General features: G+C 42.7%; 1 protein-coding gene across 1 annotated transcript in view; it reads right to left on the minus strand.

Annotated features, from left to right (window-relative positions):
* The window catches only part of arhgap24 (Rho GTPase activating protein 24), a 100352-nt gene extending 82943 nt beyond the window's left edge, over positions 1 to 17409 (minus strand). Inside the window, exon 1 of the mRNA XM_056290542.1 lies at positions 17271 to 17409. The gene's annotated coding sequence lies outside the window, so the exon portion shown is untranslated. The remainder of the gene's footprint in view (positions 1 to 17270) is intronic.
* Between the last annotated feature and the right edge of the window lie 520 nt (positions 17410 to 17929).

Below are 17929 nucleotides of genomic sequence, written 5' to 3' on the forward strand. Positions count from 1 at the left end.
TACGTCACCCAGCACCAAATTTCCATCACAAGAATGGCTTCTATTTAGGTCAGTGTTAATATATACAAGATGTGCGTCAGTAGCGGGCACATGTGTTAAGGACCCACAAAGTTCGACGGGATCTGAGGGGAGTCAGGTTCCCCCCTGCTGAGAGAGCCCTTTAATGACCCTTGACTGTGACAACCTGGAGAAGGAACCCCACCTGAGGCCAGAGTGGAGTCCTTTAAAGGGGCTTATAAAGATGGAGCAGACCTGCCCTGAGATGGAGGAGTTCAGGGAACGAGTTTTTTTTTCTTTTTTCTTTTTTTGATGTGGTCATCAGCAGCAGGATCTGCTCGGCATTACCGGCAGCAGTGTTAGAAACCATCACTCAAAGGACACGAGTCCTTTAATCACTCTGCTTCCACAGGGAACACGGGAGATGAGACATAAAAAGTGCAGTATATACATTTGCCTAATTCTCTTATTCACAAGCTTATTTATAATCTGGAGGCGTGTGTGTGTGTGTGCGCGCACACACACAACTGTATGGGTTTATGGTGTATAACTGAGACTGAGTAACTATGGAGCACATAGCCACATAGTGGACATGGATGACGTCACCATATAAAACACTTGGTTTTTGTGTGTGTCTGGCTTCGAGTCTTATGTGTACTAGCTTGTATGCGCTTGTTAAAAAAGACTCACTGTTGTCCCTCCACACTGTAAAAAAAAACAAAAAACAAAAAAACTACCGATGTTCTTCTGCCCCTCCTCTCGACCACAGCCACACTTTCCATAATGACATTCTCTCCGGCAGCTTGTTGTTTGCTCCTGGAAAACCAAAACTGAGAAGGAGCAATATTTACAGCACCCGCCCTCACGCTGAGTGGCCTGGCAGCTCCCATTGGAGTAATAAGATCATCTTAGGGGGGCGTCCGGGTACCAACATGGGGATCGGTAGTTCGAATCCCCGTGTTACCTCCAGCTTGATCGGGCGTCCCTAGAGACACAATTGGCCATATCTGCAGGTGGGAAGCCGGATGTGGGTATGTGTCCTGGTCGCTGCACTAGCGCCTCCCCTGGTCGGCCGGGGCGCCTGTTCGAGTGGGGGGTGGGAAGATAGCGTGATGCCCCCACGCGCTACATCTACCTGGCGAAACTTCTCACTGTCAGGTGAAAAGAAGCGGCTGGTGACTCCCCATGTATCGGAGGAGGCATGTGGTAGTCTGCAGCCCTCCCTGGATCGGTAGAGGGGGTGGAGCAGCAACCAGGACAGCTCAGAAGAGTGGGTAATTGGCCAGGTACAATTGGGGAGAAAAAAAGGGGGGAAAATCCACCCCCCCCCCAAAAAAAACACATTTACGGATGATTTATAAAAAAAAAAGGTCATTGTTACCTTGGGTGATGTAACACTCAGGAAGTGTGCTATGACACTAACCTATTTATATTTTCTTTCCAAAGGCAATACACAAGAGGTACAGGATTTTGCTAAAGGGAAAGCCACTGAAGGACCCCAGCCTTGTTATTAGGGAGGCGTTTCTTCGGTGAGTCAGATCTCAGTGTGACCCTCCACCTCACTGCAGTGATGGCTGTTTTATTGTAACTCATTAGCCTGCAGGCCAACCCCCTCAACAAAGGCAAAGGAAGACATTGTGGAAAAAGCTTGTAGGCGGCGCGGGGGGGTATGATATTACTTACAAGGTTATGTGTATAGTAGTTTGCTATTTACTGCAAATGTCTGCATGCTGCACTAGTGGCTGTGCAGTGTCATGGCGCGGAGGTCCGCTCTGCATGGAAGATGGGCAGGGTTTAAGATTAGAGAGACATCATTATGCAATGTCCAAGATGATCAAAGAAGGTTGAATCAGCTCATCTGGATACAACGTTGCATCCCGATGAACTGGATACAACGTGAATACAACGTTGTATCCAGTTCATCGGGATGCAACGTTGCATCCAGATGAGCTGATTCGACCTCCTTTGATTTTCTTAACCTGAATTATTGAGCATGCGTCAAGATACCTCCAAGATGGTCTGGGTAAAACTGAACTTCTTACCCCGGAGGGGTAATGAGAAAAGTATATGCCTGCAGTTCAAGGTAGAAGATGGCCTCAGCATTTATTTTAACAACAACCCTGAATGGATGCTCGAACACATAATATAGGACATCTGGCGAGGCAATGAAATACAGCTCAATCTAGTGCGGGGGAGAAACTGATTGCAAACAGATGAATGAGAATGGTGCCTGCTAAGAGGAGAGGCCGATTAGCCAGCAGTAATTTGTGTAACGGAGTCTATTTAAGAGGTGATTAACCTTGGCTTGTTGATCAGCAATGCTTGTCATCCAATCATTACTGTTCTGTCTCCAGTAGCCTCCTTTTGACTCAGATACAGGAAGGCTAGCTAGGTCAGTCAGGGACCTGGACATAGGAGGTCAATTGACCTCTAGAAACAGCACTATGTTATCATACCTGTGTTTGTGTGTGTGTGTGTGTGTGTGTGTGTGTGTGTGTGTGTGTGTGTGTGTGTGTGTGTGTGTGTGTGTGTGTGTGTGTGTGTGTTTGTGTGTATATATATCCAGTTTCAGCCTGGGCCCTGTTGTCTCTTCCCGTGTATGTGCCTGTATGTAGTGTTACCTAATACCTTGTGTAATACCGATGTCTTAAAGGCTTGATAAGGGTTGTTTTGTTCTTTTCCCTGCTACAACCACAGCGATCCCGGTGTCATTGTAAGTATTCATATTAGATATGTCAGGTCCAAAGCAGCTACGCTCTTCTAACATTTCCCAAGGGAAAAAAAACAAAACAAATGATGACTTCTTGAGAAAAAATTAAGTTATCCTCTTGAAACTCTTGTGGAATTTCAGGTTTCTTCTATCAGAACATTCCAGAACTGGTTCAATATGTTTGATAAAGTGTTAACGCAATGTGACGCTGAATAGAAAAAAATCTGATATGTACATTTTGCTTTATCAGCTCAGCAGAACAGGTCAAACTAGTTGCCCAGCCATCTAATAACATTGTGTGTGTTGTGTATGTGTGTGTGCATGCGTGTGTGTGTGTGTGCGTGTGTGTGTGTGTGTGTGTGTTTGCATGGGGGAGATCAGGGGGTGGCTAAGGGCATTTCCTTGGTGTGAAGGTAAATAATAAATATGTAATACTCCAACAATAATACTGGGGCCTAAAATTGAGAAGTTCAACAATGTGATTCACCTCTAGTTTTCATTGCCTCTATCTGAACTAATTCATTCCATCCCCTCCTCAAGCCGACCACTCCTGGGTTTTACAAGTTCCCTCATTCTAAGATAAATGTACATCTAATGTCAGCGGTGGCTAGCCATGTGCCATGGAGAGCCATGTGCATGCAGGTTTTCCTTCTACCCCGACTCCACACCATGTGATTTCCCCGATATCTTCTTCCTCTTTGGTTGAAGGGTTGCTAATCGGTGAATGGGATGGGATTTTTTAGCCCTGAAGTTTATCTCACAGACCAGTGTAGAACCTGGGTAACCCCTGAATGTAGACACTGATACTGATGTCTTTGTAGGCCTGGGTGATTGCTCGTTGCAAGAGGTGGACAATAGATGCTAGGAGGAAGGAATTACAAATAACCAGAGGTGGAAAAACCCGGTCCAGAAAGTAAAAACCCTTACTGTGTCTTCACTCTACCCAACCATCAGATTGCACTGACTAGTTTCCCAAAATAGCTGGTTTAATACATGGATGGAATAAAGACCCGGTTAGGGTTTTTACTTTCTGGACCGGGTTTTTCCACCTCTGCAAATAACCATCATGCTTTGCTGCTGACTGTCAGATAATCTTGAGGGCTAAACAATTCGATGGGTGTGTACGCACAAATTTGCCCATAGTAATGATTGATACATGAGGCTCATGGTGTGGAATGAAAACCTGCATACACATGGCTCTCCATGGCACATGGTTAGCCACCCCTGATCTATGTCATTTTTTACCCCTTTTTCTCCCCAGTTGCACTGGAGTTTCACCAGGGGGACGCGCTCGTGCAGTGACCAGGACACATACCCAGATCTGGCTTCCCACCCGCAGACACGGCCAATTGTGTCTGTAGGGATGCCCGCTTGGTCGGGCGTCCCTACACGGGGATTCGAACCGGTGATCCCCATGTTGGTTGGCAACAGAATACATCGCCATGCTGCCCAGACGCCCCAGTTTCCTCAGTTCTAACATACATCTACATTATATTTTATCAGGCCTTAGGCCAAACTAATTTAACACAAAGCCACAAAAATAACCCCTAAACAAAGAGGCTGATTCTTTGAATTTTCTATGATAAGTATAAATCCTTGCAAGTTATGCATATATATATATATACTACTACATACACTGTACATTCTTGCAATAAGTACTATATAACTTTAACTTACTAATTTTCAAACCATTTCTTTGCAGTGCCACGGTGACTCCTCTCTGAAGAGCACAGATAACTTTGGTATTGGATGTGACGCTTGGATGTGAGAAAAATGCAAATGACTGCACTGAGCAAGCTCACTGTCTCCATGGACCTGTGATTAAACCGTTTTTATAACCCTGCTTTGAAAAGAATTGTGTCTCCTGATGTCTCCATGGACGCCCCTGACTTGACATCTGCTAGGGGATATTGACAAAAAAATCAGACACAAAGCCCTGTGACATTGCAAAGGTTCATCTGTACACTGTGTGCACAATGATAGTCATACTACTGTATTTTTTTTGGTGGTTGTTAGTTTCAACCTTGTCCTTACTTTATTTTATTTTTTTGGGTGGGGTTGGGGGATGTTTTTCCGTGCTGTCCCGGTCGCTGCTCAACTCCCTCTGCCGATCCGGGGAGGGCTGCAGACTACCACATGCCTCCTCCGATACATGTGGAGTCGCCAGCCACTTCTTTTCACCTGACAGTGAGGAGTTTCACCGGGGGAGCGTAGCGTGTGGGAGGATCACGCTACCCCCCCCCCCCAAGTTCTCCCTCCCCCCTGGACAGGTGCTCCGACCGATCAGAGGAGGTACTAGTGCAGCGATTAGGACACATACCCACATCCGGCTTCCCACCTACAGACACGCCTGACCAAGCCGGAGGTAATACGAGGATTCGAACCCGTGCTCCCCGTGTTGGTAGGCAATGGAATAGACCGCCACGTCACCTGGAACATTGATGCAATCACACCGACATGGTGAGATGTATTCATGAACGATACCGCGTAGATAATGTGAAGACTAACGACTAATTAGAACAAAGCTATGGATGACAGCAGAGCAGATTGTTCTAATAAACCTCCACACACAAGTACTGCTGTCACAGACAGTCATGTGTACGCACTAAAATGAAGGGGTGAGTAGGAAAGTTGAGTTTGAGAAACTAGCTGATGTTTTGTCAACGTGACTGTTGCTGATGCAGTATTGCCTTGGAGGTGAGATCATGGTGTCCTGAACACCCCCCCCCCCGGCCCCAAAATAGGAGGTCTTGTATGTGCCATACAGATTGCTTCAATAACAATCTAACTACTTCCAGAGAATATCTGCACCCCATTACCAATCTGAGGTAGATGCCTATCTTACAGTTATCAAAGCAAGGCCTGAGATCAGGTTATGAAACATTTGACCATCCTACTTTGCAAGTGTTGTGACAACAGCGTTAGATTCATGATCACAATCCGGTGGGTTACAGCACACCCCAGCTGTGCCGCAACAAACCTTATTGAAACAAGTCAGAACATATGCCATTCCTTCAACAGACTTTACCGGCACTGAGTGTGACAGATCACTTACGACCTCGATCATCTTACGACCTGTCTACCAATAATGATGCAGTATTGGTCAAATCCCCCCCAAAAACGATGTTCCTCTTATATTCCCATTCACCAGGAATTAGTAAATCAGATTGGGTTTGAGTAATTGCAATGAGTATTTAATTCCTTCTAAAAAACAACAACAACAAAAAAACAGAGAAAATGGTTTTGCTCAAACCGACACTAGCTGACCTTGGATCTACCAAAACCAATCTCATCTCATTTAGCAATTAAACAAGTTCATTAAAATGAAAGAATTAATGAAGAATATACACAGTTGAAGTTACGAGTTCAACATGCCACACCATCTGCAAACCCTGAATTTATTTAATTTTGAGATTACCCCAGGGTAATTTATGTATGATGCATTATGCCCTGATGCTAATCTTCCTGTCACATCATGTATCGCACAAAACTGCATGGACTCAAAAACTGTGTATACAAGGATCATTTGTTTTTGCCAAACCACCGTTTTAAATTTTCCATTTCTACTGTGGTCACCTCCAAAAGCTGCTGTAAATTCTCACCACCAGAACATAACATATTTGTGTCATCCTCAAATGAAACACATTTCAATATTTTTGATATCTTGCATTTATCATTGAAGTGCATAATGAACAGTTTTGGACCTAAAATTGACCCACGGGGTACACCACAAGTAATATCCATGCATGACAATTTATGTTCGCCTTACTTTACAAACTGCTGCCTGTTACTTAAATAGCTTCTTAGCCTAGCCATATATATATATATATATATATATATATATATATATAGTTATTTTTTTTTGGCTTTGTGTAGATTTTATGAGATGATTGGATTATCATTCTTAGTTCTTTTTTTCTACACTGCACCAAACACGTTGATCTCATCTCATCTTCAGCCACTTTTCCGGGGTCGGGTCGCCAATCAGTTAGCCAAACAAATTGACTGATTGATTAATAATAAATTTAGGGTTGGTTGGTCATTTGGATGGCAAGCATACAATAAACAAAAGCACGCAATGCACACTTATCCATAATGACATCTTTTGGTGAGATGTTACCTCTTTCTAGCAGCTTTATTAATTTCTGTACTGTGCAGTTTATTTCAGCTTTCAAGTCTGTCTATTTTATTCCCACTGACCTCTAAGGCTTCTGGGTATCTACAGTATATTGCTGTATTCACACTGAATTAAAGAAAGGCAATTGTCTGATACGTTACCTTTTTTATTCAAATTCAACAATTATTATGTTTACAGTTTGTAGTTCAGCTATCACAATTTTTTCAAGTAGCTAAATATGAGATGAGTTGACCAAAACAAGACAGGAAATGAGCATGAGAAAATGAAAAGATTGTTAGAGAGTGGTTAAAAATAGCATGACAGCAAGAGTTACGGCCAAGTAATGGTGGAGCGCACTTCAATTTGTCTCACACTTAAATCCCTTTCTCACATTCTCATCTCTACCCTAAACTATTCTCCAGGTCTTCATTAGAGGGCCCTGGTGATGAGGGATGAAAAGAAACAAACTGCTTCTGAAATGCCGGTGGAGAATGATACATTACCAAGGCTGTTCAGGCATTTTGCCCTGATGTGTAACTGCGAACGTGCTAGGTAGGGTTAGCACTACTGGACCAGTCACACAATTTGGCAGTGAATACAGGGATATAGTTTAACCACACTAACTTATGCTGTCAGAATTACAGATTATCTTTGACTCTTGTGTCAATATTTCTAAATCTTATGATTTACGAGGGGTGTTTTCAATAATTACCAACAGTGTTTTTATTTTTTTCTCTGCTGGAAAAATGCAAGTACACTGAAGTAAAATTAAAGTGTTACTTATTCGGTCAGACAAGTTCACTGGCCCCTGGAATACCAAATCGGACCCCTGCTGTGTTCGGAGCCCATGTAAAAGCAGCAATCACCACACAGCGTGTAACCACAACTCCCCCCTGCAGCCAGCAGACGCGGCCTTAGTGCTCAGAAACAAGGCCTCTCCAGAGAGCTCAGGGGTACGTGCCCATTGATCGGTGCAAAGCTAGTTTGAGGCGGCCTTCTCTGAGGCACTCAATATGTGATTTTGCAGTCTGTTTGATATATTTTATAGGATTTTTATAGGATATAGGAAAATCCTCACGAAACACAGTGCATATTCAAATAACAGCAAAAGATGTTACTATGTTTGGCAGAGAAATATTTCATTATTTGCAAGCCTGATATGTCCACCTTGTATATATTGTATATATATATGTATATATATATATATATATTATATGTATATATGTATATATATATATATTATATGTATATTATATATATATATATGTGTGTGTGTGTGTGTGTGTGTGTGTGTGTGTGTGTGTGTGTGTGTGTATATATATGTGTATATATATATATATATAAACTTAGCACAAAAAGTAAGGAAAATGTGTTTGGTAGATTATTTCTTTGTTCTAACAATGCTTCTTGGCAATAAATCTTATATCAGGCACCTGATTGTCAGCACCTGGGGTACCAGAAGCTCAAAACAAGAGTCAATAGCAACAGCAAAATAAGCTGTTTGGCATTGGTAGAGAAGATTTGGCAATTTTTCTGTTCAGCTCTGCTTCTCGTCCCACAAATGCATGTTCCTTACAAATGTGGCCCCATTTAAAAGGGGAATAAACAGGCTCTCCAACGGTATAAGATTTGTTGCCAAGAAGCATTGTTACAACAAAGAAATAATCTACCAAACACAAATTTCCTTTCTTTTTGTGCTAAGTATGTATGTATGTATGTATGTATGTATGTATGTATGTATGTATGTATGTATGTATGTATGTATGTATGTATGTATGTATGTATGTATGTATATATATATATAAATGTATATTTATATACGTATGTATGTATGCATGCATGCATGTATGCATGCATGCATGTATGTATGCATGCATGTATGAAGATTGCAAGCAAGTTATGTGAAAGAACTTTAAACTTGTCAAAACTTTTAAAATGCTGAAGATCCCGTCTTTTTCATTTCAAACTTTTAACATTTGCTCAACACATTATTTGCCGTCCTTCTCATGATGTATTGTAATGAAATAACTCATCTCTGTGTGTCCCTGTACAATAATCTTATTCATTCACAATATTTTACGCAGCTCATTACCATAAGCATGAGATGGTAAGTGGTTGGGATGACAATAATCCTACCATTTCATCCACTGGAGGAGTGAGGGTTTTGTTTTATGGCTCAGCCAGATGACATTTCAGCATATCTGTTTGTGCGTGCGTGTGTGTGTATGTACATGCTTGTGTGTGCAAGTGCGTTTCGTCATAATGGGCTGAATAGGCAAGCAAGGGCATGCAGACGGCATGTTGATGCCAAGCCCACACGTGCCATATCCCACACACGCTTCAGTCACCCTTCACCTCCATCCAGCCGTCATTCTTGACATTCCAGCCATTGCTGAGAGGGGCTTGGTGTGAGAACAAGGCCGACATAAATGACCTGGTTCAGTGACAATGACCATAATCAGCCAATGGGGATAACCTATACTGACCTTCCTCTTGGTGTTTCTTGAAGGTGAAGCGTGAGAAAACAAAGTTTACAGTTTCTTGACCCTGGATCCTGTATGATTTCCTACAAATCTCCATATTGTGTATTTGTGTAATCCTGTGCATTATGTTGCATGGATTAGTTTTGTGTGTGCATACCAATATCATTGTCATTTAGTCTAATATGGATGCAAATGTGTGTGTGTGTGTGTGTGTGTGTGTGTGTGTGTGTGTGTGTGTGTGTGTGTGTGTGTGTGTGTGTGTGTGTATGTGTGTGCACACGCTATGTGTTTTATACAAATGTGTGATTATCACATTAGAACCACCCTTCAAAATCACTTCATTTTAAAAACATTTTTTTTTTACTCTCTATGCTCTACACGTATCTACCACTTATGAACAGCCACATCCATACAGCCACGGCTTTGTCCTGTGTGATGTTTGTGTATGCAGCAGAAGAGGCCAAATGCTCCTGCTCCCAGACAGCAATTAGGCTAACGAGCTAGGTAACAAATAGAGACAGCTCATCACATGAGAGCAGTAGTTAATAGCAAACCTAAATATGGTCCTCAATCATCAACTTTTATGATGTATCCCTCTGAACAAGGTGCAATCACTGCACTGCATATTTGCCAAGTGAAGACATGCACATGTGTATTTTTTTCTTTGTTTCGTTCTCTCTCTAGATTTCTTACAAGATTGATTCTGGGACACTGACATTACAGCTGTGTGCATATTGCAAGGTTGTGCATGGCTCAGTGGGGTAAAGTTACCCCAAATGACTCACTCGGAGATTAGTTAATCCATTTTTAATCCTGATGTTGACTATCAGTGCTACAGGCAACGGTAATTTGGAACCTGTGCGAAGGAAAAACTCAAGTTTAGAATTTTGCCAGTTCTCTCTCCAGCTGGAGGTACAAGACCAGTTGTGTTCTGTTTGGTTGTTGTCTTCTTTTTGTGTGCTGCTCCATGCTGTTCTGTTTTGCAGGTCATGGGGATTTAAAAAACGTTGAACAGACAGCTCGGTGCCTGGCCTAGATTTATTAAAGTTTTCCATTGGAGACAAAAAGTCACAGTTTTAGGAATAAGTATCTAGAATCTATGTTGGCATCAGAGTTATCTTGTATTTTTAATTAGTTTTTATATTTTGCTTCGTTTTTAATTTCTTTTTAATTTCTTTATTTATTTTCCCAATTCGGTTTAGTTTCAGCTACTCTCCAGAGTGGGTTTGCTCATTTCATTTTTAGCTTTTATTGTTTAAAAATGTTTAGTTTTATTTTAGTTTTTATTATTTTCAATATTAGCTTTAGTTTTTTTTGTTTATTATAACATGAGGTGTATTTGTCAGGGGCACGATTTAGGATTTTCAGTCATATAGACGTCCCAGTCTCAATAAACATATACACCAATGCCTCCTCGTGCTTCTTATGTTGACAAAACTTGACCAAATTGACAAAGCCTAAAACTAAAGACATTTTTCTGCATATTTTTATTTTATTTTAGTTAGATTTATAATTACACAATATCATTTCATTTAGTTTTCTTTTTTTTTCTAAAGTCTAGTTTTTATTTTTATCAAATTGTTAACTAAAATTACTCATTGTTCCTTGTACCCGCATCTGAGATGGTAGGACATATATAAACCACATCGATCACACAACTCATCTGTGATTTATGAGATTTATGAAGTTTGTTTTTCTTTGCCTTTTGTATCTGTATAAGTGGGAGAGTACTGCTGGCGTCGTATGTGGCTGTCGCTTCGTCCTCTCGTAGCCCCCTTTCCCATCCACCCTTGTATGTCTGTGTTGTGTTTATCTGTCGTCTTGATTCACCCCAATTATTGTGAAGCGACATTGGGTATTAGAAAAGTGCTATATAAGTTTAATTTATTATTATTATTATTATTATTATGATTGTTATTAAAATGTTTTTTCTCTTCTAGTTTTAGTTTTTAGTTTTTGGTTGGCATCCTTTCAGAACTGGGCCAAAGGATGAAACATGCTCAACAATATGAGGGTTTGTGTATATGAAAGAAGAACGTATGTACTATGTGAGAGGGCCATAATGAATTACGGCTTGTACGGCCCCTCATAAACAGCCTGGCGTAGGGTCCTCGGGTAAGATGAAGGTAAAGGCTGAACAATGAATAACTTTTGGGAGTGGATAAACATAGCGAACAGAATACCATGTTGCCACGAGGTCACAAATTGTTAACTCCCATTTCATGTAAATTATTATAAAGAACTTCTGCTCCCCCACCTTAATTGCTCCCCTGTCTATTCACAGCACAGAGATTAAGAGCAAAAAAAATATGCAGACTAGTTCCTCTGTCTGTAGGCATGTGACCTGCGGGTCATCCGATGGAGAGGTGGTCTGGGTATGGCAGAGCTGGGGTTACTAGAAAATCACTTAGCTGAAATGGTTGTGGGTGGATGTGCAGAATAAAGATTGTATTTGAAGAAAGTACAGTGTGTATACTTTTATTCTAGAGAAAAAAAAGGTTGTGTTTGTATAGGACTAGTAGGAGAGTTAGGAGTGGACAACTCCACATTTCCTGTGCAGAGAAGACACAGAATGGGACTTCTGTAATTCATTTAGCGACTTGTTCAAGTTCAAGAATGTGTAATGTAACTTAGTTTCATTTCATGTTCACTTACTGTGTACTTTTATTAACACATTAACCTGCATTATTTGGGCAATTATAGAGATATAAATGATGAACACAATGATACCAATCACAGTATATCATTCAGATACAAACTGAACCTTCATTTTTCCCCACACTGACTACTGAAAACAAATAAGAAAAAAACTAAACAAATACTACTAAAACTTTCTTTTGGGACACACCAATAACACCTCAGAGCAAATGTTTTTTATTTCCCGTTTTTTCCTCTGCCTCATTGATACGCACAGCATCACTGCATTTATAAAACATCAAAACCTTAAAGGCCAGTTTTCAAACAGATAACACTTATTTTCACTTTCAAAGAGTGAAAATAACAAGTCAGCTTTAAAAGTTGAAGCTACAGAGGTTAGAATAAGTTTGACAAGTTAACCTGATCAGAGAACTTGACTAATCAAACATGTGCTGCATTAATATCTTCTGAAGAAATGCAGCCAATTCCTGATAATGACTTCCCACTGAGTTGAAGAGATGCTGATCAAAGCTATAACGAAGCTGCATAGTCCTTAACCACACTGCAGCCTTACATAGACAGCTGCATAAAATAAATACGATTTTGTAATTTGTAATTTTGAACAAATTTCTGCATTTAACTTACATCTCAGTGAGTCATATTCTACATTCATGTTGAGGTAGTATAGCAATATGGATTTTGTTTAAAATAGTTCATGTGTACCTCGGTTATTGCTGTTCATTTCGCTCATGTTATTCAATTTAACAAGCTCTTATTGCCATTGCAACCAATGTCACATTATTTGTGAAGCCCCAAAGTCAAGAGTGAGAACAAGAGTGATAACAGCACATTATAGCTTTTCAAAATCTCTCTTAAAACCTTCTCCTTATATCCCAGTTCTCCTTAGGATAATAACAACTCCCAAACACTCAATATACCAGTTTATAGGATATAATCGCGGATGAATTAGATATAACCATTATTCTGAAATCCATGAACCCAGCCACTGAAGATGCACAAGCCAGGGCATTCATAAGCCCGGGTAAATGGGGAGGGTTGTGTCAGGAAAGGCATCCGAAGTAAAACCTTTGACAAATCAAATATGTGGATAATAAATCAGATTTCCATACCGGATTGGTCGAGGCCCGGGTTACCATTGGCCAGCAGGGTGACGGTGGAAACTATGTTACTGTTAGGCGAAGGAGAAAGAGAGGGGAAAGGCATGTCTAGAGAGAATGAGAGAGAAGGAAGGGTAGGTGTGTGGAGGTGGCAGTCGCAACTTTGAATGTTGGCACTATGACTGGTAAAGGGAGAGAGCTGACTGATATGATGGAGAGAAGGAATGTAGATATACTGTGCATGCAAGAGACCAGCTGGAAGGGGAGTAAGGCCAGGAGCATCGGAGGTTGGTTCAAACTCTTCTACATGGTGTGAATGGGAGGAGAAATGGTGTAGGGGTTATCTGAAGGAAGAGTATGTCAAGAGTGTGTTGGAGGTGAAGAGAGTGTCAGACAGAGTGATGAGTATGAAGCTGGAAATCAAAGGTATGATGATGACTGTTAGCAAAGCATATGCCCTGCAAGTTGGGTGTGAGGTGGAGGAGAAAAAAAGAATTCTGGAGTGAGTTGGATGAAGTGCTGGAGAGTGTACCCGAGGAGGAGAGAGTGGCGATTGGAGCGGACTTCAATGGGCATGTTGGTGAAGGGAACAGAGGTGATGACGAGATGATGGGTAGGTATGGTGTTAAAGAGAGGTATGTGGAAGGACAGATGGTGGTGGATTTTTTGAAAAGGATAAAATTGCTGTGGTGAATACATATTTCGAGAAGAGGGCAGAACCCAGGGTGAGTGGAAGAGGTGGAAGAGTGGAAGAAGGTGCACACAGGTGGACTATATCTTCTTCCGGAGGCGTGATCCTAAACGGATTGGAGACACCAAGTTGGTGACAGGGGAGAACGTAACTAGGCAGCATTGGATGGTGGCCTATTGGATTACTTCGGAGTTTCTCCTCCCATCTACATTATGGTAGAAGAGTTTGAACCTACCTCCGATGCTCCTGGCCATACTCCCTTTCCACCTGGTCTCTTGCACACAAAGTACTTCTACCTTCCTTCTCTCCATCATATCATCTATCTCTCTCCCTTTATCAGTCATAGTGCCAACATTCAAAGTTCTGACTCTCTTAACTAAACCACACTAAACAATAAACCAAGGGCGAACTGATACGATATAAGATATGTTATAATCCCAAACCCATCAAATTCTAAACTGGAAAATTTTCCAAGCTCTGCCCTAAATCCCTATGTTTGTACACCGTTAGAATCGCCAGACCCTACGTCAAGGAATAGAGTCTGGCTACCCATTACCAATGTCGAATACTGAGAGAAACAAGCAAGGTTTTTCCATCTTGAAGAAGGAAATCAATAATTCTGTTGGGCAGGACTTCCAGTGACAGCATTCCTCCAAAATGGGGTCGAGGAACACAGAGGAACACACGAACAACATGTTTTTGATTTTAGAGAGTGAGCAATGGAGAAGTCCCCCAGCAAGACTCCATCAAAATCTGTCAATGTTTGCTACCTTTGTGGTTTTAATTATAATGACGAGAAACAAGTGCAATCTATTAAATGCTATTGTAAAACAGTGAAGCGCCATGAACTAAGGAGATCTGACCGGCAAATTAGAGCAAGCGATACGATGGTTGCTAAGCTACAATAACTATCTATGGATGACGGGCCAGGTTTGCCAACCAGGGGTTTACCATCGCAATTTGGCAAACAGGCAAGGACATCGCGGTAGGGAAGACTTTAATACATATTCTTTGCAAATCTGTGATATTGCTGACAGAATGAGTCAAACACGCCTTGAAGAGAGAGCGATCAAATGTTTTCGTTCCATGTTGAAAAAATCAATTTGCCGCCATTTCCATCAATCAGCCTACTGTACGAGTTTCTCTCGGCTAAACTAGACCGATATACAGTAAACTGCGACAAAACAGCAGATACCACATACCGCCCCCCCCGTCCTTTTTCTCCCCAGTTGTACTTGCCCAATTACCCCGCTCTTCCGAGGAGTCCCGGTCACTGCTCCACCCCTCTGCCGATCCGGGGGGGGGGGGGGCGCTGCAGACTACCACATGCCTCCTCCGATACATGTGGAGTCGCCAGCCACTTCTTTTCACCCGACAGTGAGGAGTTTCACCAGGGGGAAGTATCGTGTGGGAGGATCACGCTATTCCTCCTAGTCCCCCCCCACCCCACCACACCACACACACACACACACACACACACACACACACACACACTTTCCGAAGAGGTGCCCTGACCGACCAGAGGAGGCGCTAGTGCAGTGACCAGGACACATACCCACGTCCGGCTTCCCACTCACAGACACGGCCACTTGTGTCTGTAGGGGCGCTCGACCAAGAGGGAGGTTGGTAGGCAACGGGATAGACCAATACGCTACCCGGACGCCTCTTCCCTGTGGTCATTTGAATACTGGTGTTATTTTGTTTTTCACATTGATGGCACGTTCTATCAAAAGCAAAATGCCCTCATGCATTCCCCAGTGCTAACTAGCCTTTTAATGCTAATGCCACAGTTACAGCTCCCCTCCAGGAAGACAAGGGATGCCATTATGTAAATCCAAAAACCCATTCAGCATGGGTCACAGAATAGTACGCTACTGTTGCCGTGGTCACCATAAACTTTGTTGCAAACAATGTGTATTTTTCAGCTTTTCCAGAAACGACTTGATAAAGTAACAACGGTTTATTTTGTGGTATTTTTAAAGTAGTTTCGTCTCTGGCAGACTTGAGTGTGAAGACGTCATTGCACGTGCTTGATGTGAACCACACACTTCATTAGCTTGTGACTAGCGACTGCTAGCTTGTTAGCAGCTGGCTCTGTCGACTTGTCACGTCCAAATAAATACAAATATGTGTCATTGAAATCACAGAACAGTTAGCTGGCTTTATTCTTTTTTCTACTTTATTAATCCCCGTGGGAAAATTCCTTCTCTGCATTTAACTCATCCCAGCTGTCTAGCTACGAGCAGGGGGCAGCCGCCGTGCAGCGCCCGGGGACCAAGTCCAGTTCGTCTTGCCATGCCTCGGTCAGGGACACAGACAGGAGTACTGACCCTAACATGCGTGTCTTTTTGGCTACACTACATCACAATACGTACGTGTCAGAGGACACGTTTTTGCGAGACCGAAATACGTGTATATGGACACGTATTAGTTGCCACTGGGGCCGCAATCCCGTCTTCTGGCCACTGGGGGCGCAAAAAGGGCGGACAGCGTCATGGTGGCAGCAGTCCTGCAACCAACATAGCAGATGAATGCGGGAGGTGCGGCAAGACGCAGCACACCGATGAGGGGAAGTGTCCTGCAATGAACAGTAAGTGCAACAACTGTCATAAAAAGGGACATTGGGAGCGTGTATGTCACTCTAAAGCCGTGAGAGATGTCACTGAAGAGGTTAAACAGCTGTACTTTCTGGGAGAAGATGGCAAAGACAGCAGCCAGGAACATTCGCTCCGCCATGTTTGTTCAATATTTTTGACATTCTATTGCGTCATGACCATGGTCATGACACACCTAGTAGGCTACAGGGCGCCCCTAGCGCCATCTGTGAGATACGTGTCAATGAACACGTATAAGTGACTTGCAGAAGTGTGTCCATACACACGTAAAGAGGAGGCGACCGGTCTGCTTTTTGGATGGTGTGGGAAACCGGAGCGCCCGGAGAAACCCCACCGCCCACCCACGGGGAGAACATGCAAACTCCACACAGAGGACGACCCGGGATGACCCCCAAGGTTGGACAACTGCGGGGTTTGAACCCGGGACCTTCTTGCTGTGAGGCGACAGCACTAACCACTGGGCCACGGTGGTTTTGGAGGAAGCGGAACAGGTTTTTCATGGTAATGGAAATGGACACTGTTTAAGGCTGCAGCTATGTCTCTGTAAGTTTTATGTAATGAATTTGGAAAACAGTGTGGATGTATACCTTGATGGAAAACACTTGTGAAAATGAGAAATGCCGGGTTGGATTTAATCTTTTCATAGCCTTTCTCAACAAAAAGAAAATCATACAATTACACTGGTTATCCTTTACGGGGAGATTTGACTTAGTATACCGACTAGGTGTGCCTTTTGTACCTTCTATAAATCATATAAACACACATGTAAGGACATAAAAAAGCTTTTCGTTGTACGTACATATCCTTTCGCCCTTTGAGTTATTTCACTGAAACCATATGGAGCCTGGGGGGAATTGAGGGCATCTGTGGAAGAGGAGGGTGAGTAACTCTATCAGACTCACCAGGGCTTTGGTCTCCTCTTCGTCTTTGTAATAGTAGAGCTGCTCTCCCCGCAGCACAAACCAGCGAGTGTGCCAGGTCTTGACAAAGCCCCCTTGCTTCTTTAGCCATCCACACCTTATTACGTTGGCTCTGCGTTGGGTTTGGCTCAGGGTGTGGGTCTTGGTCTGGGTGAAAGCCTGGTTTCCACCATGCTGAGGACTGCACTGGGACACAGACTGGTCATCCATTTCCGGGTCTGGCTAGCAGCTCGGACCTGTGAGAGGGTTAGAGAGGTTTAGTTTGGGATTCTCCACCCTTGGGTTTCATGTTAATGCTGTCTGATAGAGAGATGGAGCTGATGATGGGTCTGTGCTTAATGGAGAGAAAAGATGGCTGGTACATGCTATAAAAACTGAGATCATTTATCCGCCAAAACAGGGAAGTGTACCTATGATCATTTGTGTCATGTTAAACTAATGTCATTATTTTTATTTACCCCCCCAATCAAATTTTGGCCAATTACGCCACTCTTTGGAGCCACCCCAGTCGCTGCTCCACCCTCTGCTGATCCGGGGAGGGCTGCAGACTACCACATGCCCCCTCCAATACACGTGGAGTCACCAGCTGCTTCTTTTCACCTGGCAGTGAGGAGTTTCTCCTGGGGGACATAGCACGTGGG

This window comes from Lampris incognitus, chromosome 12 (assembly GCF_029633865.1).
Source record: "Lampris incognitus isolate fLamInc1 chromosome 12, fLamInc1.hap2, whole genome shotgun sequence".
NCBI classification, from domain to species: Eukaryota; Metazoa; Chordata; class Actinopteri; order Lampriformes; family Lampridae; genus Lampris; species Lampris incognitus.